General features: G+C 42.1%; 1 protein-coding gene across 1 annotated transcript in view; it reads left to right on the top strand.

Annotated features, from left to right (window-relative positions):
- BRINP1 (BMP/retinoic acid inducible neural specific 1) overlaps positions 1–26,419 on the top strand; it is a 180,068-nt gene that overhangs the window by 56,473 nt on the left and 97,176 nt on the right. The window lies entirely within an intron of this gene.

Raw genomic sequence — 26,419 nt, 5'->3', positions numbered from 1 at the left:
TCTACACTTACACCTCTTTAGTTGTCAACCATTTGGAGAAATACCATTCTTGTATTTCTCTTTCACCTTACTGGAAACTCTGTGAGGCCAGGAATTATATATAATTCATTTCTGGATCCCCAGAGTGATTTTTCTTCTGCCTTGTATCATAAGGACACGAAAAATGTGGACTTAAGTAAATTGGAGAATGCAAAAAACTCTCTAGAGCTCTCTCTAAGACAGCTTAAGCTTCGTCTTAAGGTCAAGGAACACTTCTGGGCCAACTGAAATAGGAGACGAGGAAGCATGGTGGAGGAAACAGTCCTAACCTGCAGCTGGGAAGCCGTGAATTGAGGTCTTACGTCTTCTGTGTATTTGACATGAAAGTGGGCATATCTCCTTTGCGCACTGTGGCATCGTGGACTAGGGATGGATGACTCACGAATTTGCTACCAGCTGCAGATGTCTGTGATTCTGTGCTGAACAGTCAAATCCGAGTTTGAAAGTTGGCCCTTATACAAAAGAAAGTTTGCATCTGCTTCTGTGTTCATATTTCACCTATGCTCTTCCTGGGATTCCACTGCTAAAACAAAAAGTTTGCAGTCATCCAACAAGCTGATTTGTAAGATCCTTTCTAGCTCTAAAATTAAATATAAGATTTAACCAAGGTCACATGGTTAATTAAATGATGGAGTTTTAATCCAGAAGTCAGGCCCCTGGTCATCTAGTTATTCCTTCCTTCCTTTATTTAATCCTCAAATAATTATTCAGCACCAGCTAGAGGCCCAGCACTGTGTTTAAGGCAGATGACACGATGGCGAGTAAAACAAACATCGTCCTTGCTCTCATAGCAGTACATTAATTAAACACACACACACACACACACACACACACACACACACACACATGGTATAAGTGCTACAAAAGAGAAAGTACAGGATAGGCATAATTGGAAGATCATAAACATTGATTTGGGACCTATTGTGTGAAAGATTAGGTGTGGCTTCTGTTGTAATCTTCACCTGGACACACATGCAAATAGGTACCCAGAGATGGGTGTGCTCATCTAGGCCAGGTTCAGACCAGAGCAAAAGCCAACAAGGATGTGCTCTCCAGGGCTGTTGTCCATTGACGTTTTCTCTTCACTACTCTGTTGAAACGCTAAAGCATGTCCACAGGTGATTCGAAGTGTGTCTTTCTGTGTGCTAACATGGACGTAGCACATTAGAAACTTGACATTTGCATCATGAAAGAAAGGCTTTACTACCAGCATGCGCCATATTATCTGAGGCTACAGAGCCAGCCTTTCTGAAATGTCCCAGACCTCAAGCTTCGGCCAGTGCCCCCAACCCTAGAATCCAGGCTAGAGCCCAGGGTGATCTGGGCGCTTCAGAAACTGGGAAGAAGTCTGCTCTCCTCACTTAAGTGGGTTAAGACCATCTCTGTCCTCATTCATATGCAGGCAGAGGCTGGCTTCAGCTCATAGAGTCGTGGTGGCGAGTTTGTGCCACTGGCAATAATGAGCACCTTTCAAATTAAATCCCAGCAGAAGTCGTCTCTCCTGTTGCTTTGCACGCTGAGCAACAAACTGTGCACAGACAGTAGTCTGGGTGCGCGAGGTCCGTGCTCCGTCACTCCTAAGTCTGAGCTGACGTGTGGAGGCTGGGGGAGTTTTCTGAACTTGAATCTGCCTGGGTGCAGGGACGGCATCCTTGATCCTGGAGGCAGAGAACCAGGGTCCTGACTCAATCCGCTCACCTCCCCGCTGTGTGATTTAGGCCAAGTAGTGGGACTTCTCTGAGCTCCTGTTTTCTCATCTGCGGAAGGGGAATGTTCGCTAAGATGGTCTCCAAGGTCCTTCCCTTCTCTGAAAGTCTGTGATTCCATGAAATATTGTCATTTGGAAATACAGCATGGGATTTCGGAGAGGACTCTGAACTTCGAGTCTGCAGACTCAGGTGTTGCTTTTTTTGGGCTGCTTACTAGCTTCCTCATCCTGGGCAAATGTATTCATGCATTATTCACTCAAGCGTACATCCAGTGCTTTAGAATTTAACACCAATCATGTACTGTAAGCCGTGCTATGATTCGGTAATACAGAGATGACCAAAAGAAAACAACAAAGCTCGCACACATACACACACACACACACGCCCCACAACCTGCAAGGTCCATCCCCTCTTTCACCAAGCTCAGAGGTGGGGTGGAAGATGGAGGGAAAAAAGAGTGAATAAGCAAACAATTATCATTCCACAGAGAGGTGTGAATAAGTAACCGCTCAGATACTCAATATTCTCTTCTCTAGAAAGGGACAGTGATGTCTGTCCCACCTACAAGGTCAAATGAGATTAACTTGGTGTGAGATGCTTTGCAAATTTAAATTTTCTTATCTCTGGAAAATTTTTTTCATTAAGGTTCGAAATCATCATTCTAATAGAATCATTTAGTTTCACTTTCTGGTAAGCCCATACATATATTAGTCGTTAAATAGTCTGTGAGGGAGATACTAGTATTGTCCATATTACGAATGAGAAAGCTCAGGCATCAAGAGGTGAAGGAGATTGTCCACATCACCCATCTGGGATGTGGCAGAGCTAGGAATAAAAGCAGGCCTCTGAGATTCCACAACGTGAGCCCTTAACTCTATGTTGTCATAACCCTCTCTTAGTTCTTAGTTACCTAGTGTATGACCAAATACCCAGAGACTTCCGCTGACCACGGACAAGTTGCAACCTCTCTGTGACTTAGTTTCCTCAACCTTAAAATGGACATAATATTAAATGCCTTGTGTAGCTGTGGCAAGAAATAGTTTAGCTATCAATCATGGAGAGCTTGGAATTTTGCAGGAGCCGTTCCCTCCTTGACCTCAGACAGTTGATGGTATTGCTAGAAATGATTTCTTTTCTTCTCGTGGTATTTTAAAAGTCAGTTTGGTCCAAAGGGTGTTTCCTGTGTTCCCGCTGCCTTTTTGTGTTTTATTTTTCTGTTTCTCTTTTCCTGACTTTGAGATCATCAGTAGTTGCTGTAAATTTGGCAGTTATTTCAGAGGTAGATTTAAAAGGAGGATTGTGGTACCCTTTTTTAAGCTTTGGTTTTGGAGAGTCGGGGGTGGGGTGGGCACTGATAATGGTGGTCACTATGCCACGAGACGTGGTTTCATATTGAGTGGTTTTCCCTACAGGTTTCAAAGCAAGTGGTTTGTGGCTTATGGTGCACCTTCCTTTGAGCTTTAAATAAGTACCTAAAAGTTGAATGTAAATCAAATCTCGGTAAACCATGTCTGATTGCCTAACCATCTTGCACATTTATCAGAGTTGCATAAATCTTTGTTCTAATCCACCATCTTGATGGTTCCTTCGTGTGTTTCACAAAAATATCTTTTGTACGTTTTGTGGCAAAGATACTTCACTAAATGAATGGGGCTGGGGCTGGGTGGATGATTCTGCTGAGATGAATGAGATGTGACCCTTGTCCAGAAATCATTCAGGAGTATATATTGGAAATGCTGGAGAGGATGTGGAGAAAAGGGACCCCTCTTGCACTGTTGGGGCGAATGTAAATTGATACAGCCACTGTGGAGAACTGTATGGAGGTTCCTTAAAAAACTAAAAACAGAACTACCATATGACTCAGCAATCCCACTACTGGGCATATACCCTGAGAAAACCATAATTCAAAAAGAGTCACGTACCAAAATGTTCATTGCAGCACTATTTATAATAGCCAGGACATGGAAGCAACCTAAGCGTCCATCGACTGATGAATGGATAAAGAAGATGTGGCACATATGTACAATGGAATATTACTCAGCCATAAAAAGAAACGAAATTGAGTTATTTGTAGTGAGGTGGATGGACCTAGAGGCTGTCATACAGAGTGAAGTAAGTCAGAAAGAGTAAAACAAATACCGTATGCTAACACGTATATATGGAATCCAAAAAAAAAGGGTCTGAAGAACCTAGGGGCAGGACAGGAATAAAGACACAGACGTAGAGAATGGACTTGAGGACACGGGGAGGGAGAAAGGTAAGCTGTGACGAAGTGAGAGAGTGGCATGGACATATACACTACCAAATGTAAAATAGATAGCCAGTGGGAAGCAGCTGCATAGCACAGGGAGATCAGCTCAGTGCTTTGTGACCACCTAGAGGGGTGGGATAGGGAGGGTGGGAGAGAGATGCAAGAGGGAGGGGATATGGGGACATATGTATATGTATAACTGATTCACTTTGTTATACAGCAGCAACTAACACAACAATGTAAAGCAGTTTTACTCCAATGAAGATGTTAAAAATAAATTAATTAATTTTTTTTAAAAAGTGTATATTGGGTGCTTAGGTTTGTCAGATGCTGTGCACTGGGGAATTGATGATATATACGGTAGACAGGTCCCTGCTTCGAGGAGCTTACAGACTTGGGTGGTGAGGGTGAAGTCTACCACCCCACCGTTCAGGATGCTGTGGTTGAACTTGAAAGGAGACCCCCCCAACCTCTGGCTTCCAGATAGAATCTTGATATCACATGGTGCAAGGGTTGTATTTCTATTAGTGTGGCTCAAATTAGTCTAAATCAGCATTTCTTAAAGTATCTCACATGGAGCTGGAGTTCAATGCGATGTTAAAAGGCATTTCTAGAAAAAAAAATCCCATAGTCAAATAAATAATAATAAAAACAGTAATAAGGAGAAGTCAGTTGCTAACGTTGAAAGATTACCAAGTGTCTAGCATGGACACACAGTGTCTAAATTACTGCAACAGATTTTGGTCCTTAAAATAATCCTGTGCTTAGGTATTGTTGTCATCCCCATTTACATAACTTGCCCGAGGAAAGAGAGCTACTTCATGGTAGAGTAGAATGTATCACAAACGAGCAGATTCCAGAGTCTGCATGTGTAACCGTGCTATATTGCCTCCCAAACGACTTAGATATATTTGTTTGGAAAACCAAGCAAAGTTATACAGGCTTCCTTACCGCAGGGCTTTTCAAGGTCTCTCCTAGACTGTTTAACAATGTTTAAGCGAACCTCTTTGACCCTACCACCTCTTTTTCTCAGAGAGATCGGAATTCGGGTGAGCAGGCTTCAGGAGGCACTGGCTCTACCTGGCTTTGGCAGCTTGAGTGTTGCTTCTTTGGATGCCAGCCTGTGTCAAAGTGATCTGAAAAGACACTGCTTCCACTTGGGGAGCTGGCCCCTGGCCGAGGAAGCCACCCTACCTGTTGGGATTTTGCTTGGAACACTCTGATCTAAATCTACTTCCTGGTTTATAATTCAAAGAAATGGAATTAACAGCTTCAGTTTTCTGTCACCAGTAATAACCTTTTTTTTTTTTCCTCCTCCTTCTCATTTCTTAAATTTCTGCACTACTATTTCTTATTCCTAAATTTGGCATTTCACCCTGTGGGTATGGGGATGAAAACTTCAACAGAGGCCAGAGCCATAGTTACAGAGGAAGGTGAAACCTTGGTTTAATACGCAAAGAAGTGGCTGCACGTCAGAATCACCTGCAAAGCTTTTAAAAAATTCCGATGCCTGGGTCCTTCCTCAGATATTTGGATTTGTAGTTGGTCTAGGATAGACATGAGAACCACCAACCTAGGGGTGATTTTGCTTCCTAATGGGACATTTAGAAATGTCAGGGGGGCATTTTTGGTTGTCACAGTTGGTTGTGGGGAGGCGGTTTGCTCCTGGCATCTGGTGGCTAGAAGCCAGGGATCAGGGATACAGCTGAACACCCTACAATGCAGAGACAGCCCTCTGCAGCAAGGAATTATCTGGCTCACAATGCCAGTAGCGTAGAGGTTGAGCACCTTTGCTCTAAAGCAAGGATTTTAGGAAAAAAGGAAAAGGGATGGTTGGTTGGGAAGGATATTAGAAAAAATGGTTTTAGAGTTTGGTCCTCATGAGTTTGAGTTGGAATGAAGTATAGGTGCCAGTGCAGTGTCTGGGTTCCCAAAACAATCTGGCTGCAGGACCAAAGGGGAAGGGATTTTCCATCTTTTCAGACATGCCCTCAGATCAGGGTGGCAGCTGATGCGTTAAGGAAGGTGAATTGATGTTTGCTTCCTGCTGCAGAGAAGTAGCACTTAAGGGAAACTAGTTTTCTACCCCAGAAATAACCAGCCTGCATTCCTCCAGGAGTTCTGGGAGATTTGGTGAGTTTCTCATCTGACTATAGTATTCTATAGGAGGTAAGATGTTTAGGCACCCACTGTTGGGTTCAGATACACATGGCCTGAGTCATAAAAAACCAGCTTGGGCAAAGTGCATTAAGGGATCCTTTTTTTTTTCTTTAAGTGGGCTCAAAAGAAGATGAGACGGGGACGGTGTCCCACGTTTGTCATTGTCAATTTCAGCCACATAGAGGTTGGCATCACTGGTGAGAATCAATACCCTGTGCCCTTGCCCCTACCTTATCCCTCATTCAGTCCAAGTTTTGGATCAAGCTGTCCCTGAATAGAGAGGGATGGGGAGGGGTAGTCAGCAAACATCTCCCGGGCCACTTGATGTCAATTCAGAGATTCTTCTGTGTTGATTATTTAAAATTGATCTTCCACTTCTAAGCCCAATAGCTTTATTGCTACCAAATTGGTACCTTTGCAGTACTTTACCTCTTTGCTCCCATTCCATTACCAAACTGGCTTCTGTGAGCTGCTAAGCTTAGTTGGCTGCAATCTCTGCAGAGCAATTGTTCAGCTTTAGTCAGGAGCCATGTCTGAAAATGGACTGGCTTTTGCACACCTCCCTCCAAAGGGCAGACTGACACGGGGTCTTAAAACGGACATAATAAGATATGGTGATTGTTATGACTGGGGAAATTAGGAGGAGAATGAAGACAAGCCCTTGGAGCTTCAGACTCTATGCCCCAAATCTTGGCTAAGGAAGAAAGAAAGGGACCCGATCTGTGATCTGAAGCACCTGCCACTCATTCATTCATTTGAAAAATGTTTACTGATCTCCGAATTCCTACTGACCAGTCTCTATGACAGTTCCTTGGAGTTAGGGAGAGGAAAGACTGGATCCCTGACCTCAAGGAATTCAAAGTGTCTTGGGGAAAACCGACTGATGGGCAGATAACCACAGTGCCATAGGCTCAGTTCCCTGATTGATCAATACGCTGGGTGCTGTGTTTGTGGTGGGGATGGGAACTACCCTTGGCATTGGGATCATGAATGTGGGGAACGATGGGGGGAAAAGACACATCTAGGGAGGCATCCTAGAGGAAGGGGTATTTGACTCAGTCTTCAAGGAGGATAAGGATTTTACGAGAAGGCAGTGGGGGAACAAGCAGCCCAGATAAAGGGAAGTAGCACCTGCAAAGGCAAAGAGGCAGAAGAAATACTGGAACTGTGTGTGTGTGTGTGTGTGTGTGTGTGTGTGTGTGTGTGTGTGTGTGTATTTTGAGTAGTATAGTAGTCCCCTCTTAGCCAAGGTTTCATGTTCTGCGGTTTCAGTTTCAATCAACTGCTGTCCAAAAATATTAAATGGAAAATTCCAGAAATAAACAACTCAAAAGTTTTAAATTGCACACCATTCTGAGTAGTGTGATGAAATCTTGTACTGTCCAGCTCCGCCCCTCCCAGGTCCCGAATCATCCCTTTGTCCAGTGTATCTCCTGTTAATCAGTAGCCATCTCGGTTTTGGTTTTCAGATCAACTGTCTTGGGATCTCAATGCTTATGTTCAAGTAGCTCTTGTTCTACTTAGTAATAGCGCCAAAGTGCCAGCGTAGTGGTGCTGACAATTCAGATAGGCCATAGAGAAACGGGGAAGCGCTTCCTTTAAGTGAAAAGGTGAAAGCTCTCAACTTAATAAGGAAGGAAAAACACTTATATGCTGAGGTTGCTAAGATCTAGGGTAAGAATGAATCTTCTGTGAGATTGTGAAGAAGGAAACAAATTCATGCTAGCTTTGCTATCACACCTCAGACTGCAAAAGTTATGGCCACAGTGCATGATAAGGGCTTAGTTAAGGTGGAAAAGGCATTACATTTTTATCGTAAGGTATTTGTAGAGGAAGAAGGGTGAGGGGAGAGACCACACTCACATAACTTTTACAGTATATTGTTGTAATTCTATTTTATTATTACTGTTGTTAAATTCTTACTATGCCTAATTTATGTATCAAACTTTATCAAAAGTATGTATATATAGGAAAAACATATGGTATACATAGTGTTCAGTACTATCCATGGTTTCAGGCATCCACTGGGCATCTTGGAATGTTTCCTCCACCAGTGGGGTGGTCCTACTGTAGTGGTGATAGGAAATAAGGCTGGATGGCAGCTTGGAGCCAACAGTGAAAGGAATTTAGGAAGGCAAACTGATTTCAAACAACCTTCAAACTCCAGTTAATTGTCAGGGTACTAGTACATTTCTCTTTAGAAAAGTGGGGTTTTTTGTTTGTTTGTTTCATTTTTACATTTCTTGACCTCGCTCTTGCTAAGAAATACATTTCAGGACACTCAGTAAGCCTAGAGATAAGAAGATATGTAATTGAAATGAAAACTCTTGAAAAAAATACTTAACCTTACTCCATGTGATGCATCTTGATATTTTCTACTCTATACCGTTCTAATATAACCTATTCCTTTCTGATTCATTTATTTTTTAAAATACTGGTGTCTACCAGCTTCATTGATTTCAGCCTCCACTAACGGGGTAGACCTTGCAGTTTGAAAAACACTGACTTTGAGTCTATGTTGTGGTTATGTTTTTGCTCAGAGGAAAATTGCGCCATGTTTGAGAAGCAGAGTTTGCTGCGGGTTCAGGTTAGAACCTGTTCCTTGTCTGATAGAGGTGACAGGAAAACAGTGAAGGGTTTGAAACGTGAGATTGGCATGGGCCGATATACATTTAGAAATATTGCTCTGGCTGCAGCGTGAGGAATGCGTGGAAGGGAATGAGAGAGAAGGGTTAGAAAGCTGTGGCAGTAATTCAAGGGAGAGGAAGGGGACGCTGGAGCCAAGACAAAGGCTATAAAGATGGAATTCATTAACTCCCGAGTACCACTCAGGTCCACCAACAAAGCTGCTTGGGACCTACCTGTCAGGCAGCTCCCTTCCTGGGCTGCATCCAGGCTTACCTGCCCTAGTTCCATTCTCGGCACCCTGTGGCAGGATGCATTCTTTTATGGAGAGTTCTACAGCCACCGGATACTTTTGTGTCTCTTAAGAAAGGAACCAGAATGCCCAGGCTTCTGCCTCTAGGCTATTTCCTTATCTCTCAAGACCTTCCTTCTGGGCATGAGAATTACTAGATCTCATTAGCAGTGGATTCCCAGACTAGCTTGGAGGAAGGCTTTGCATCCCACCCTTTATCTGCACCTGACTTGTCTCTGCAAACCTTGATGGATACTTCCAGCCGCAAGTCAGTATCTAAGCTGATGTGAACCCTAATAACATAACCGCTAAAGTTTAGCGATGAAGAGCAAGTCTTTAGGCTCAGGCAGACCTTGGTTTGAATCCTGGCTCTGCCAGGTATAATCCCACTTAGCAGAGAGCAAGTGCTTGAGGACCAGTAACTAAAACAAGTTACCCATTTGTATTTGAAACACCCCTACCTGCAAATTCATCCCTAAGAACTCTGCAAAAGCTTGCGGGAGACCTCCAACCACAAGAGGGGTGCTTGACCTGTGTGCACTGTAGCCCAGGTGCTCTAGGAAGGTAGCATAACTCCAGTCTCATATTAAGAGGACACTTACCTGGAGGAAAACACAGAAAGAGGACGAGAGAGAGGAAGATTGCTGATGGCCTGTGACACATGTGGCAGGAATCCCGAGGTCTACGCACTGGCAGAGCATCCTTAAGCAATCAGCACGCATTGATTCCTGTAAACAGTGCACGTCCCATGATTTGCAAGTGTCTAATTTATTAATCAGCCCAGGTGACAGGAGCAGTCTGTGACCTCTCATCTTCTCGGTGCCTGCCAGGTTGTCTTTGATGTGTGTTGCTCGGGAGACATTGGGCCCCCAGAGATGGCTTCCCGCCTCAGCCCCTTCACAGCAGTCAGCAGCATTTCAGGATGGGGTGTGGACAGTGGTGAGGGTCACTCTGCTTTTTCTCAAATTGCAGCCTTGTTGTTGACAGAAGGTCAGCAGCCTCCACCCCTGAGTGCTTGTGACATGAAAGCTCTCTGTGTCATATGACACCCGGCTTTATACCACGTTGATGGGGGAGGGTGGTTTGTGCGAGAAAAAAGGAGGTGAATATAAATGATATGGAAGTCTCTGCACTGCTAAATGGTTTGGGATTGTCTGATTTGGTAAGGAACTGCTCACCTGTGCATGAGTTCGGCAAGGATTTGTTGAATCCCTACCATGTGCAGGGACTATGTTAGCCTCTGCTGACACCAGAGTGTTACTGACCTGTGGTCTCAAGAGCACCGAATGTAGCTGGGGAGAAGCAGACAATATATAAGCAACCACACTGCTACCTCGTATAAGGAGTGCAGGGAAAGAAGTATAAAATGCAGTAGTAGTGTGAAGGAAGGGTGCTGAAGCTGACCTTGCAAGATTAAGAAAGCCTTTAAAGAAGAAAAAATTTTTCTCACATCTGGATGGTGGGAGTTAGGCAAAGGAAGTTAGCGCTGTGTATGTGTGTGTGTGTGTGTGTGTGTGTGTGTGTGTGTGTGTGTTTTGAGGGGGTATCTGTAAAGGGGTAGACTTGTTCTGGGACCTGCAGATAACTCATTGTGAGTGATAGGCAGAGAAAATGTTAGCATGCAGGCCAGAGAAATCAGAAGGGGTTCAGGTCACGAAGCCCTGTGAATGTTATATAAAAGATTTTGAACTTTACCCTAAGGTGATGGCTCCCACACTTTCTCATTTCAAGATGCTCTTAAAGTCTCAGTGATTTTATTTCCCAAGGTCAGAGAAATACTAATAATTCTGTTTATTAAGTACGTAAGTACAAACAACTTAATGAAGTATTTATGTCCCCAAAAGTTTAGTAGCCATTTGGAAAATAATACATGTGAATCTAAGGAAAAACAATATCTTTATTTTATCCTTAAATAAACACAGTTACTACTGCTCAACCCTTGCAATTCGATACAGCCACCTTCCTTTCCAGTTCCTTGTTAATTTTTCTGCAGTTTTATAATTGTACCAACTGCCGAAAACCCACCTTAACAAAGATATGCTATTATTGAAAGAAATGTAGTGTGTTTTCACGTTGAAACTGTGAACTACCTCAGGGTAGTAGTTTTTGTGATACCCAACAAATATCAAGTATCCATCATTTCGCTTAAACACTAAAAATATCCCACTGTGCTCCTGTGGCTTGCTATGGTCCTTTGCAGCATCTCAGCACACAATTTAGGAGCCAGGTTCTAAGGACAATAGGGATTTAGAGGATTTTGCCCAGTGGCAAAGCATGTTCAGGTTATCATCTTAGAAAGATCACTTCTGCTAAAATGGAGAGAATGCACTGATGGGGGAAAGTTGGGAGAGAGTGCAAAAATGTATGGCAAGAAAATAGAATGCTATGGCAGTGACCCGCGTGAGAAAGGAGAGTATCTTGGAGTAAAGTAGCATTGATGGGGATTTGAGATATGTTTTTCTTAATTTTTTAAAATTTAAAATTATTATAGATTGGCAAGAAGTTGCAGAGACAGTATAGAGAGATCCCATGTACCCTTCACCCAGTTTCCCCCAAGGATTACATCTTATATAACTGTAGTACAATATCAAAACCAGGACACTGAGATTGGTACACTGTGTGTGTATAGTCTCTGCTATGTTATCGCATGTGTAGATTCATGTAACCACCACCACAATCAAGATGCAGAACAGTTTCATCACCTCAAAGATTTCCCTAGTGCTATCTGCTTAGGGTCACAAGTCTCCTTTTTCCCTATCATCCCTAAGCCCTGGCAGCCACTAATTTGTTTCCCATCTCTGTAATTGCATCATTTCAAGAATGTCATATAAACAAAATCATAACTTGAGATACTTTAAGGAGACCAAAGACTCAGTATTTGCATGTGAATGTTGAAAGAGAGGGAAGACTCAAGTTGCAGGGGACTGAGCAAGGTCATACTTTAAGTGATGAATCACTTGATCTAGGTTAAATAGGAAAAAGAATGGGGGAACATTTTTAACTTGGTCAGCTGGTGGGTAGTTTTACTTTTTATTAAGACAGGGAGCCTTGGAAGGCCAGGAGGGTTTTGGGGCATTGTTTGTGTCTGAAGATGTTGAGGCGGCTTTGGAAATGTTGAATTTAAACTACCTGGAACATCCAGTTAGAGACTTGGTAGGTAGTTGTTTTATAAATGATTCTAACCCTCAAAAGAGAGTGCTTGAAAAAAAAAATACAGTCATCAGGTTACCAGTGGTAATTGAAAACATCCCTTGGGAGTCTTCACTTATGGAAGAGCCTGTTTAACATGTGCAGAGAAAAACATTGAGAAGTTGAGGAATGGCCAGTAGAAAGGAGCAAAATCAGGGACAGTTGGTACCATGGAAGCTAAAATAAATGAATATTTAAGAGAGAAGGTAATCTGATATATTACTTAAGGTAAGAACTGAAAGTAGTCTTTTATACTTAAAATCTTGACCTTGGCAAGAACTATTTAAATGGAATGTTGGGGACAGAAGCCAGATTGCAGTGGGTTGGAAAATAAGGGAGAAGCAAGAGAGTAGATATATTTTTTTAAGAAGCGTGGCTCTGAAAGGCAGCAGGGATGTGAAATAAAAAGAAGGCTTTTTTGTTGTTTTTGTTTGGTTTCTAAGAGGGAAGGTGACGGTGAAAAGAGGGAGAGACTGGTGCTGAGGGGCAGAGTGGGGTTATTTTTGATGAGGCGATTCCTGAAGGGGAAGGGAGGGAAAGGGTAAGAGCTTAGATTGAGGTAAAAGAAGGGATTCCTTTAAGCTGAAATAGGAAGAAAGAAGGGAAAGAGGTGTGGGTGCAGATAGATCTGTTGATTTCACTCCTGGTGATTTGAAGGGACTTCCAGTGGCTTCTGTTCTCTTTGTGAAGTAGGATGTGAAACCAGTTGCTGAGGAAGGGGGTACTTGCGAGTGCAAAAAAAGAAAAAAAAATGCAATGTTATGAAATAGTTAACCTGAAGAATGGTAGAAAGATCTGATTAAGGAAATATAAAAGGATCACCAGGAAGAAGTTAGGGTTCTGACCATGTTTGTGATCACATTTTATAACAGTTGTAGTCTGTGCAGCTGGGATATTATTCTCCCAAAGAACTGAAAATTTGAGGTAAGATCATGGATAGTGGATGTGGGTTCAGCAGGGTGGGCTTTGCCAAGTGGATGAGATGGAAGGACAATTGGGTAAAGGAGTTACAAGTATGGGTCAAAGGTAAATATAGGAATGGATCATTGGATCTCAGTCAATCGAAAAGGAAGTGAAGAGAGTCGATAGCGGATAAAGGGAAAGAAGATGGTCATGGGCCAAGCAGTCTTAAAGAGGTAGGGAGCAGGTGTTGTGATAGACAAGTCGGAGACTAGAAGGTTTTAACATAATGCGTCAGAGTTAGAGGAACTTTGGGAGCTGACACATTTTAGTAGTCATCATGGGGGGAAGTAGGATGCTGGAAGAGAGCAGGGGTGAAGATCATTGAGATAAAGTAGGTCAAGAGACTGAGAGGCTGAGGGTATTGGATGTTAGGGATAAAGACAGGACTTGGGGTGAAGACATAGTTTGAAAATCAGATGCTGTTCAATTAACATGAGAGAATACCTCGGAATTTGGTTATTGAACACGAGGAAGAAATGAACGCAGAGGATGGGGTGGAGGAGAAAACCGGTAACAGAAGATTTGCATTCAATTCTTTGTCCCTTCTCCATTAGATCTTTGAATAAGGTCTAGCCTCTCTGAGCCTCGATTTCCTCCTTCTTAAAGAGGAACTTAAAATCTTTATGTCCCTGACAGAGATGTAGAGTGTGATGCTCAAGAGGGGAAGAGGAAGTAAATGTGCTCATAAACCCTGCACCTTCGTGTAAATGTGGGCCCTATTGTTTCTGTTTACTGGCACCGGGAGATTGGCTTTGGGTTCCTTTCACTCCTCTGATGCAAGATTGTGCTTTGGTACCTAATCAGTGCATTGGAATAGCCTGATTTCAGAATATCGCTCTAGGATAACAGAGTGAACGGCAGCTGTAGTATTGGAGACGGACTGTTACATGTACTATCTTTTAGACATCGAGAATAAATGCACGAGTACAGTTGACCCAGACAAATTGACCGATGAAAGGGTAACTTGTGCTTCAACATAATGAGTTCAATATTCTTTTGATTTACAAAAAAAGCACTGAGGCATCAGGCCTGGGATGCTTGTCAGCAAAAGGGAAATGTAGATTGTATTGCATTTCCTTTAGACAGCACTGAGTTCTCACTAACAGCTTCGGCTCAACCTGCTTTTAGTTTCTTTTTAATTTTGATATTTAAATTTTTGGCCATGCTGCGCAGCCTGCAGGATTTTAGTCCCCCAACCAGGGATCGAACCCATGCCCGCTGCAGTGGCAGCTCGGAGTCTTAACCGCTGGACCACCAGGGAAGTCCCTCAACCTGCTTTTAAATTTAATAGTAGTAGTAGCAGCAGCAGTAGTAAGGGCAAGGGAGGGGACTACTAGGGAGCAGGGGCTTCTAAAGACAGAATGTTCAGGAAGGGGCACCTCCTTACCATGTAACTCTCCCACCCTTGCTGTTTCAAGTTGAGCTGAAGTGAATAAGATAGTGGGAGGAATTCCAAAGCAGAATCCAGTTGGAATTCATTCCAGAACCAAGACAATGTTGAAAAACAAAGCACACGCAAAATGGAACTAGTGAACTAGTGTGACATGATACTGACAAAACAGCTGAATAACCTAACAACCTTAACAAGTAATTTGATCGTCACAAGAATCCTATGTGACAGCTACTACCTTTCATCCCACGTTACAGATGAGGACACGGAGGCCCACAGAAGTATTTTGCCCAAGGTCACACAGTTGGGAAGTCGTATAACTGTGATTCAAACCCAGACAATCTGATTCCAGACTCTGTGCTTGTAACCCCCCGGCTCTACAGAGTGCTAGGCGGGGGTGAAGTGACGGCAGCCCTGGGACTCAAGGAGCCTGTGTCCTACTCCACTGTTGACATTGAATCACCTTGTGACTGGAGCAAATTTTCCTTTTCTAATACTCCACAATTTCATTTCTCCTCCTTCTTCATGTCCTTTTTTTCTTTCCTTTTCCCATTCTTTTTCCTATTGAAATATACCTTCCCTATGTAATGCTTTAAAAGTCATAAGACACTTTCCCATAACAAGTAAGTAGTAATATCCCATTTTAAAGATGAGGTAGGCAAAACTTTGAGCAGCTAACTAGTTTGTCTAGTGTGATATACCTGGTAAATGATGGGACGCTGACTTGCTTCTGAGCTTCCGACACATCTTTCAATGCTCATTTTAACTGTCCCACAGCTCCTTTTTTTAAAAAAAATAATTTACTTTTGGCTGCGTTGAGTCTTCGTTGCTGTGCGCGGGCTTTCTCTAGTTGCGGCGAGCGGGGGCTTCTCATTGCGGTGGCTTCTCTTGTTGCAAAGCATGGGCTCTAGGCCCGCGGACTTCAGTAGTTGTTGCACGCCGGCTCAGTAGTTGTGGCGCACAGGCTTAGTTGCCCCGCGGCATGTGAGATCTTCCCACACCAGGGCTCAAACCTGTGTCCCCTGCATTGGCAGGCGGATTCTTAACCACTGCGCCACCAGGGAAGTCCGCCCACAGCTCCTTTTTGTTTGATAAGCCCCTCCTTGTCACTGGGACTCAGTTTAGGAACATCATTCCTGTTGATGGCAATACTTTTTAAGAGAGAATGGAGAAGATTTTTGCAAACATGCAGTACTCCATCTTATACATGCATAAGGATTCCAGAGGTGATACTTGAAAGGAGAAATGAAGTATATGCAGTTCTTACATGGTGTGGTTCTGTGGGTCCCTCAGCTTCTTAAAGATTCCAGAAAATTAACTCTCATGGAGTATTATTTCCTGACTCTGGGAACAAAGTACTTTTTAAAGATTGTTTTCTTAAAATGAGCAGATTGATGCGGTATCATTAAAAAACAACCAACTCACCACACTTCAGTGTAGAGATCCTTTTGTCTTCTGCTGATGGAGGATGGTAGAGAGAAGAGACATAGCTGTACCTATTATGCTGTTCTATTTCAGTCTACTCTATAATTCACTTCCTTTTTTTGGATCTTATTCTTTTGCTAAGTACCACCCACCTACTTCTGGGAGACAAGACCAGGTGAAAGACATCTTCAGATGTCTCAACTTCCTCATCTGCTTGTCACTCACTGGGTGCTGGATTTTCAGTACTAACTTGGAAGCCTGTCTCTCAAAGCAAACTAGAGAAAGTGGCCCCTGACACTGGACAAATATCTATTATGTGCAGGAAGCTTGTGAACTTATGCCTACAGAGGCTGCACTGGGGATCAGAAGTTCCTCATGGGTTAGCACCAGAGAGAGAATTAGTAGTGGTTACTAGAGGACAATCTTGCAGTTGAGAAGTTTCTAATCGTCAGAGTTGCTAGAAGATGGGAGGGACTACCTTGATAGAACTGAGGGGGCAGTCACTCTCCATCACCAAAGCGATCCTACTTAGCATAGTCTGACCTAAAGAGAATGTAAACACCGGTGGGACATTGGCTTCAGCGACCTTTGATCCTTGGCAACCCAAGGTTGCATAATTACACCTGCAAGGAATGCTTTCCTGACATTGGCCTGTCTGGAGAGAGCACTTCTTCTGATTTTCATGTGGAGTCTGTTGCATGAATGGAGGGGCTGAGTGTCTGATCAACAGGCTAGGGGACACCCCTACTGTGTTATGGATCTTTCCCCTAAGCCGCTCCTCTTCCAGATGTCAATCAACTGCTGCTTTTCCTTCCACTCCTCCTGGGTAATCACACTCACTCCCCTGTCTTCCATTATCCTCCATTCCGGCAACTCCAAAATATCTGTTTTCAGCTTTCATCTCTGCTCCAGACTCAAAAATTCTTTCACGCAGCTGCCAAATGGACATTTCCATTGGATTTTTTCATGAAATCTCAGAATCCTTACTTTTCTCCTTCTTTACCAATCTACTTCTCTTCCTGTGTTCTCTGTCTCAAATAATGGCACCAGCATCAGTCAGAGGTCCAAGTGAGAAGGAAGGTTGGACAGTATTCTCGAGTCATTTCTCTTTCTTATCCAGTAATAGTAATAGTAAAAATAAGGAAACAATAATAATATTATAGTAACTGCTAATACTTGAGTGCTTACCATGTTTCAGATTCTGTGTTAACCACATTACATGGATGATATCATGTAATCCTTCTACTACCCTATGACTGTTGCCTCATATCATAAATGGGGGAAATTAGTAACTTGCCCAGGGTTACAGTTAGTAGGTGGACGGGCTAGGATTCAGGACTCCAGAATCTGTGTTCTTAATCTCCTTGATATACTACTTTCATATCTGATTACTCACCATTCTCCCTCTCTCTCAACTTGTATATGTCTTCCAATTCGTGTACTTTTCCCTATTTGAGCTTCCTTTTTTCTATCTTATTTTCTATGTTCATTTACATATAAAAACAAGAACTATTGTGTAATGTTCACTGTTACACTATTATAGACATTTTAAAAGATATGAAGGAATAAATAAGAACAGTTAAATTTTTTAAAAATTTATTTTCGTTGTTACTTAACAGTGTATTATTAGCAACTGTGGATAGATGGAAACTTTAATGTCAAATAGTCTTTTTAATTATTTTAAATTTGGGGAAGGAAACTGACAGACATGATAGCTTCATTATGGTTTTTTTACTTTGTGCCATGATTGTTGAAGTACTTTCCCCAATGACAGGAGAAATATCAGCTCTGCCATTTTCTTTTGCTTGTGTTATTGGTCTTATCTTCAGTTGGTAATTTCTTTGCAGGATACTTTCAAAGCTAACTGTCCATTTTAGGAGTGTTGGCTTAGTTAATACTGAGTAAAGAATTTACAGATCCCACTTGACCATGCACAGGTAAACTGGAATAGCTTGCAATGAGCTGAAAACAGAAAGATGAGCCAAGGTGTCACTGCCCACCCCTCTTGGTCAGATATGTAAGAAGAGCCTCTGAGATCTGTCTTTTCCAATATCAGATACTTACGTGTAGACCCATGGTACCTGGGATGATTCATTTCAAGTTAAATTTTGTGTATGGTGTGAGGTAAGGGGTTAATGTTTATTTTTTCCCAATATAAATATCCATTTTTTTCCATTTCTATTTGTTGAAAATACCTTTCTTTTCCCATTAAATGGCACTGACATCTTTCTTAAAAATCAATTGACCAGAAACTAACAAAACATTGTAAATCAACTATACTCAAATAAAAAATTAATTAAAAAATTTTTTTAAAATCAATTGACCATTTCTGTGTGAACATTGTATTATATTCCTGACACTAATATTACACTTTACCAATTACTGGTTGGAATTTTGATTGGGACTTTGTTGAATCTATATATAAATTTGGAGAGTACTGGCATCTTAACAACATCAAGTCTTCTAACTTATGAACATGGTTTATTGCTCCATTTATTTAGATATTTAACTTTATTCAGTAATAAATTGCAGTTACCAGTGTGCAAGTATTGTGCATACTTCATTAAGTGTGTCTCTTAGTATTTCATGTTTTTGAAAGATATTGCAAGTTAAAATCTAATTTTTATTTTACTTTTAAATATTTTTGTTGCTGTGTTAGAAATATAATTGAACTTTGCGTATTATTTTCTCCTTTCCACCTTCGCTGATTACTTATGGTAGCTTTTTTGTAGACTCCTCAGGTTTTTCTACATATACTATCACATCATCTGTGAAGAGTGTTACTTCTTTTCCAATCTGTGTGCCCTTTATTTCTTGGTCTTGCCTTATTGCACTGGCAAGAACCTCTGGTAAAATGTTGAGTAGAAGCGTTGAAAATATAAATCCTTGCCTTGTTACTGATTTGGAGGAGGGAAAATATTTAATCTGTGATGTTAGCTGTGGTTTTTTTTTTTTTTTTTTTTTTTTTGCGGTACGCGGGCCTCTCACTGTCGTGGCCTCTCCCGTTGCGGAGCACAGGCTCCGGACGTACAGGCTCAGCAGCCATGGCTCACGGGCCCAGCTGCTCTGCGGCATGTGGGATCTTCCCGGGCCGGGGCACGAACCTGTGTCCCCTGCATCGGCAGGCAGACTCTCCACCACTGCGCCACCAGGGAAGCCCCCAGCCGTGGGGTTTTTAATTGAGGCCTTTGTTTTTATCCTGCTTGAGCTTTACCTGCTTCATGTAAGTTAATGTTTTTAACCAAATTAGGGGAGTTTTCAGCTATTACTTCACTAGATATTTTTCTTCCCTACTCTTTCTCTTATTTTCTTTTGGGACTCTTGTTACATACGTGTTGGACTGCTTGTTGTCAGTCATGTCTCTAAGGTGCAGTTCATTTTCTTCAGTCTTTTTTCTCTCTGTTCATTTGGTTGTACAATTTCTTATGCTCTATCTTCAAATTTACTGGGGTTTTTTACTCTCTCAATTATGCTGTTGATCCTGCGTTATGAACTTTAAAATGTTGATTGTTTTTCTCCTGCAGAATTTTTCATTTTTATATATAGTTTCCACTCATCTGTTGTGTTTTCCTGTTTATTCATGTTTTCTTATTTCCTTTAATATATATACTTAATATATATTTAATTAATATATATATAGTATTTTGAACCTATTTATAGCAGCTGTTTTGTAGTTTTTGTCTGGTAAATCCAACATCAGAGTTTATTTGAAGTCAGTTTCTATTGTCTGCTTTTTTTTGCCTTTTTATGGATCTTCTTTGCAAGTATAGTAATTTTTGGTTGAAAGCTGGACATTGTAAATGATATGACACGGTGTCTTTGGAGTATGCTGTATTTTTTGAATATTTACTGTTGCCGCTGTCTTAGTATGCACTTGATTTGCCTGAACTTATTGCTGCTAAATTTGTCTCAGCCGTAGGATGCATGCACTGATACCTCTGCTTTGTTTACATGACTTCCAGCTGCTGCTTTTTCAGCTTGGCCCATGCAGGTCTTTTCTGTGCCTATGCAATTTTGTGGTCAGCCAAACATTTGGGGAGAGAGTATAATTCAATTTCGAGTATCTCTTTCTTTGGTTTTCTTATGTCTAAAGATTCCCCCTACCCCTTTAACTTTCAGCTAACCTTCCTACCTTGAGTTTTGTCTTCTAAAACTTCAATCTCATAAGGATTCAACCTTTGGCACCCAAAGTATGCACGTTTAGGGTATGCAGTCAGGTTTTTTGTTGTAGTTGTTTTTATTTTGTTTTGTTTTTATTTTTGTTTTTGTTTTCTGGCTGTGCCGTGGGGCTTGCAGGATCTTAGTTCCCTGACCAGGGATTGAACCCAGGCCCTCGTCAGTGAAAGCACAGAGTCCCAATCACTGCACAGCCAGGGAATTCCCTGCACTCAGTTTTTTTAAAGTAGCAAACACAGAGCTTTTCTCCTATGCAGTTCTATAGCTGATGGGTAGATTTTTTTCTTTCCTCTGCCTTCTCTTTGGGTAGGAAGCTTCTCCGAGTTTCTACTACCCATATGTAGTTTAGCCACCAGCAAGTAATTTGGGCAGAGTTTTTTTCTTTGTTTTTTTTTCTGCTGTACACGAATGTCTCACTGTTGTGGCCTCTCCTGTTGCGGAGCACAGGCTCCGGACGTGCAGGCTCAGCGGCCATGGCTCACGGGCCCAGCCGCTCCACGGCATGTGGGATCTTCCCGGACCGGGGCACGAACCCGTGTCCCCTGCATCGGTAGGCAGACTCTCAACCACTGCGCCACCAGGGAAGCCCTGGGCAGAGTTTTTAGCTCAGGAATTTAGTTTTCACTCTTTTTGCAGTTCTCCTGCTACCAAGACTCTCCCTTATGATTTTCTTCTGTTCTTCTATTCCTGACCTCTGTTCTATGCTGCTCCAAGCCTGTGAGGTTGTAGATTTGCACCACTGTTGATTGCCTTGGGGTTGGGAAGCACCCTCAGGCTAGAAAGCTATAGACTTGTCATTCTTACATTTTTCAGCTGTAGTTTTTCACTGTTAAAGTCTCCTTTGGTCTCTCTCTGCTTTGGGGCACTTTTCATTATTTTTAAATTGTTGTTGTTGTTGTTTTTCTTTTAAAACTTATCTGGATTTTATAATTGTTCTGATACCTTTACCAGAAGTTCACATTTTACTTGTTAAAGATCACTGTAGGATTGACCAGTAGGGGACACTAGAATGCAAAGCTTGGACCAATAAAGAGGCTATCAGAATTCCCCAGGCAAGAGATAGTAATGGATTGTAATGGAGTTTGTGAGAAATCATCCAGTTCAGGAGGTTGAAGATGGAAGGATTGTGCCAAGCCACGTGGTCAGTCAAGGATGGAGAACACCATAGTCTTCTGAGTCTTGTCAGTGAGTTATTGGCCAATGCATGGGTTCTCCTAGGTGTCTAAGCTGATGAGAACTTAGAATGAGTAACTGTTGGGCTCCTCAGCCCTCTTCAGACATTATCTGTAGTGGTTGGGGCTCTGGATGAGGTTAAATCCCTAAGGAGGTTTCTCAGCCAGCTTAATGGAGGATCTGAGATGTGTCTCTTCTCACTCTCCACATATCAAATGGGTCATCAAACACTACTGTTTCTGATTTATCCTTCCTGCCCTCTTATTTCCATTCCCTAATACACACCATCAGCTTCTCTCAATCCCGTAATTGAGGTTGTCTCCTAATGAGATCTCTCCCTTACAGAGAACAGCCAGACATAACTGATTTCCTAAAATAAAAATCAGACCATACTTTTTCCTCTTCTCTATCTTCAGTGGCTTCCAGTACTCACAGATTTAAAATCCAGATGTGTTAGCTTCTTTTTCCAGTTTTTTCCTTACTATGTATTTCTTCACAAGGGCAAAGCCACACCCAATTATTTATCAGTCCCTGCATTTCATCCACAGGGCCCTGCCTCTGTGCTTCTTCTCATCCTGGTCTTTTGCTCTCTCTCCTTCCTCTCCGTCCTCTGCCTTTTGAAACTATGTTCAGACTTCAGGATTTTGTTTAAATGGCGCCTCCTCTTTGGTGCATTCACCTCTCTTCATTGATTCAAATATTTTTTATTGAGCACTTACTGGGTGCCAGGCACTGTCTTATATCCTAAGGCTATGAGATTGAGTAAGAAGCCTTTCCCACCCCTTACTGAAGATATCACCAATAAATGGTGTGATCCTGTGAAGATTTACCAGTTTTCTCCTCCAAACCTATTACTCCCAGCCTTTGTTTCACCCTTGACGCATAACACATAGTAGGCATTCATTGGATGTTGCTTAATTCAGTGACTGCTGAAAGACATCCTTTTGCTTTCTATATTGTGTTTCTGCCACTCTTCCCCACTTTTTCTCATCACAAGGAGTCTGTGGGTTGTTGAAGTCAAGGCCCAAGTTCTAGTCATCCATTCTGTCTCCAAAGCATTCAGCGCTGTATTTTGTATGCATCAGGTCACCAGTTTATGTCTGAGATACAGCAGAGTTACTCCCAAAAAAGGGAAGAAAAAGGACTGAGTGGTGACTGTTGCCTCATATATCCGGGCTCCAAGAGTCACGTACTGACAGCATCATTCACAGTGAATTATTTACAGAAAGTGACTATGAGGTTGAAGTTATTTGTCCCCCTGAAATGAGTCTCTTCAGGGGAGATGAGAAGAAAAAAGGATGGTAGGAAGAAGTCCTTGCATGCAAATAGAACAGACATTTAACAACTACCCCTGCCATCTGTTCTGTGTATGGATATGTGATATATAAATCTTGGTCCAAAGACGAGACGTGTTTTTACTTGGCCTATAGTGAGTTTTTAAACAGAAGTTTGGGCCTTTGTCTTTAAAAATAAATAAACAACCAAATAAATAAGGAAGATTTCAGAGAAAAATCCAAATATCTCTTTTTTTCTTGAAAAATAGATAAGTCTGGTAAACTTTTGTCATCATTGGTATAGATCAACAGTGGGCTGGAACTGTGTCACAGCTGCTGTCGTCAGATGTGGATGCTGTTCAAACATCGCCACTAAGACATTACTTCCATGACCCTGGAAACCTTTGAGATTTTGATTCCCTGGGTCATTTATATTGCCTTATTTATATGCCTATTTCTCTGATCTTCAGGGAACAGATTCAGTGTAGAAGGCTCAGTGTTCTGATGTATGTCACCAGTCAGATTATCATAACTATTCCACCATAAAGATGTGACTATTCCGTTTCTACTGTGAGGTGTATGTGGTTCAGAGAAGTTAATGAATTTGCCCCAGGTAACACAGACAATGATGAGAAGAGCTGGGGTTCAAATCGAGAGTCATCTACTCCCAGAAGACTATGTGGAACAAAAGTAAAAAATGTGAACTGTCTCTGAGTAGGGATAATGAGGAAACTCTATCTTGCAATGATGTATTAAGGATGCTATTCAAGAACTGTTCCTTGGAACCAGGTCTCTCTTATGATGGAATACTCTCAAAAGGGAGAGCTTAAAGCACCATGTAAATTATTTAAAACTAAAGTGCTCTGTACTCCTGTAAATGAGCATTTAGAATAATCCAAGATGGGGTCCTCAGAGAGGAGAGATAAATCAGATGAGATTTGCAAGGTAGGTTTTTTTCCCCCCATCTCAGTGTTCTCACTGCCTTCCATTTCCTCAAGGTGAAATCAACCAGACTATTTAGCTATTTGGAAAAAAAAAAAAAAATACAGAGGCAACCACATGGTAGTACAGTTCAAGTACTCAAAGAATCTTTAGGCCTAGAAAAGGGTTTGAAAATCCATCTAGCACTTGCTTCTCATTTTCTACTGAATAAACTGACGTAAGAATGATTAGTTGACTTGGTCAAAATTATGCATGTATTAATGATGGACAGAAGGCTAGAATTCCCTGCCCAGTGAGTTTCCCTTGTCCTCTTGTATGCGGCCTCTTGTAGCATGTATGACTGTCTCTGATCCTTCAAAATACCAAATGGCACTCTTTTGGCATTTAAAATCAGAGCTTTGTATTGTCAATTATCTTGTCTACCCGGCTACATCAAAAGTTCATATATGCAAAGGCTGTACCCTTTATTCTTTGTATTTCCAGTACATAGTAGGTACACATTAAATTTGTTGCTCTTTGTTAAAAATGATGATGGTGATGACACTCTTGGTGTCTTCAGCTCTGCAGAGGGTATATAATTTATGGTGAAAAAAGTTGCTGATAATAGTGATATTGGCAGTGACAAAGATCAATGAGAACAATTCTGTTGGTGATAACAGTCTCCCCAGTTGGTGCCAATGCTGATGTTTTAATGATAACAAAGATATAGGGATGATGATTTTGAAGGTGCTGCTAATTGGAGGAGGAGGAGGAGAAGTATTACTCTGTTTCTAGTTTGCTCACCTTTTGCCGAAAGATGATGGATAGGAGAGGACGAAAAGTAAAGAGAGAGAGGATGGATAAATAGAAAGAAACTAAGAAGGGCGAGGTATAAAAAGAGTCTAGGAGCCAAAAGTCTGAACTTGACGTTTCCTGGGAGGTATTAATCCCCAAGTACAAAACTTTGGCAGGCAGATGAGTAATTAGACACAGAAAGCTCTGAATTTAGAGTCAGAAAGCTCTAAATTGAAATTGTACCTCTTCCACTTAGCTGTGTGGACCTTGGGTAAACCATTCAACTTCTCTGAGCTTCAGTGCTCCCCTGTCTATAAAATGGGGACATTCTGATTTACCTTTTCCAGCTGGTGAGGGTTAAACGCAGGTAAGTGCTTAAAGCCAAATTCCTCAGTTCCTGACACATGCATGCACTTCCCTCATTTGCTGGATTCCCTTTGTGGTCCCTGATCTATTTTGAACATGCAGATCCATTCAGCACCAGTCCCATGAAGACCAAGACAGCCTTTCTCACTGGTTTGTACCATGTCCTGATTTCAGTGATTCTCTAGAACTTTTTTTTCCCCCATGCCTGCGAGAACTTGATTAGTATGCGAAGGAGTGGCCGGTACACTCCACACTGCAGCTGGAGCCCAGCGCAGAGCAGAAGGCCTTGGGAAATGGGCAATGCATTTCTCAATGGCAGGTGAAATGAACCTGGAACAAGCTAAGCTTTGCTTGTTTCAAACACTCTGTCATAAATTAACGTAAAGATGCTCTTTTCCTCACCAGCCAGAGGACGGGAGCGTTTCAGTAGGCAATTAATCTTGGCTGATCTATATTAAATATTTATCTGCTGAAATGAGCCCAGTATTGTAGTGGTATTTTTCATTATAGGACTTTATCATTTCCAAAGAGATTTCCATGTGCCGGCTCCCTTGTACATATTAAACCCAAATTTCCTGTGGAATGACACATCTTCCTTGGCGGCGACCTTTTCTCTCTGTAACAAGCTACGGATATGTTGGAATTTACAGGGTGATAAACACTTTTATTGAGAAGGAGGGGGAGGAACAATCCAGTATTTGCTTTCCTAATAAAAACCCAGGGACAGAGGATGTGGAAATTGGTGCCTGTTTTTCAGCAGCATCTGGTGAGGGGGCAAGAGTTTGAGATCTGCTCTGGGGAAAGGGGGAGGGAAAGTGTGGCTTTGGTAATCAGCATTACAGTTCCTTGCATTTGAATTGTGTCTTCTACGTTCATTTCCATGATCTCATTTGATCCTCACAAACAAACCCAAGAAAAAAGGATGAGTATCTGCATTTTAGAAACGAGGCTCCCAAGGTTAAATGTTTTTGTCAGACAGAGGTGAGCTGGGACTGGAACTCTGATCAGATGACCGCTGAGTTCAAGACCCTTGCCTGTCCCACACTGCCTCCTACAGGGAGAGAAGGAAAGTGCAGCTTCGTTAGCCATTGGCTCTGAATATGAAATTTGATATTCAAGTGTCTGGGTAGCTGGCGATTCGTTAAACCTGATGGTCAGCCCAGGTCTAAGCCGTGCCTCTAGAAAGCAAGGGCATTTCCAAGGGTAATTAAAGACAAAGAAGATAGATGCAAAATGAGCGAGTGGAAGCATCAAGAAAGGGAAGGGAAGGAGAGGAAGACGAGATCTGGTGGCAGACTTTGAAAATGTTCAGGCGCATTCAGAGCAGCTCAAGATCCTATGTAACATACCCTCTGGATTCAGCAGGTGTGGAGTGGGACCTGGGACTGTGAATTTTTAGCAAGCTCCCAGATGTCACTGATGCTGTTCATCCAAGGACTACAGTTTAAGCAGCAAGGTGGTAAGGAACAGCCTAAGGGGGGGCCAGGAGGACTGATAGCATCACGTGTCTGTGTAGCCCTTGACCTGGGGGATCTGAAAACTAGGAAAGGGATTTTTAATTTCACCGCCCCTTTTTTTTTTTTTGCGGTACGCGGGCCTCTCACTGTTGTGGCCTCTCCAGCTGCGGAGCACAGGCTCCGGACGCTCAGGCTCAGCAGCCATGGCTCACGG

The sequence above is a fragment of the Phocoena phocoena genome, chromosome 6 (assembly GCF_963924675.1).
Source record: "Phocoena phocoena chromosome 6, mPhoPho1.1, whole genome shotgun sequence".
Taxonomy (NCBI): Eukaryota; Metazoa; Chordata; class Mammalia; order Artiodactyla; family Phocoenidae; genus Phocoena; species Phocoena phocoena.
This window is presented reverse-complemented; position numbering and strand designations above follow the sequence as displayed.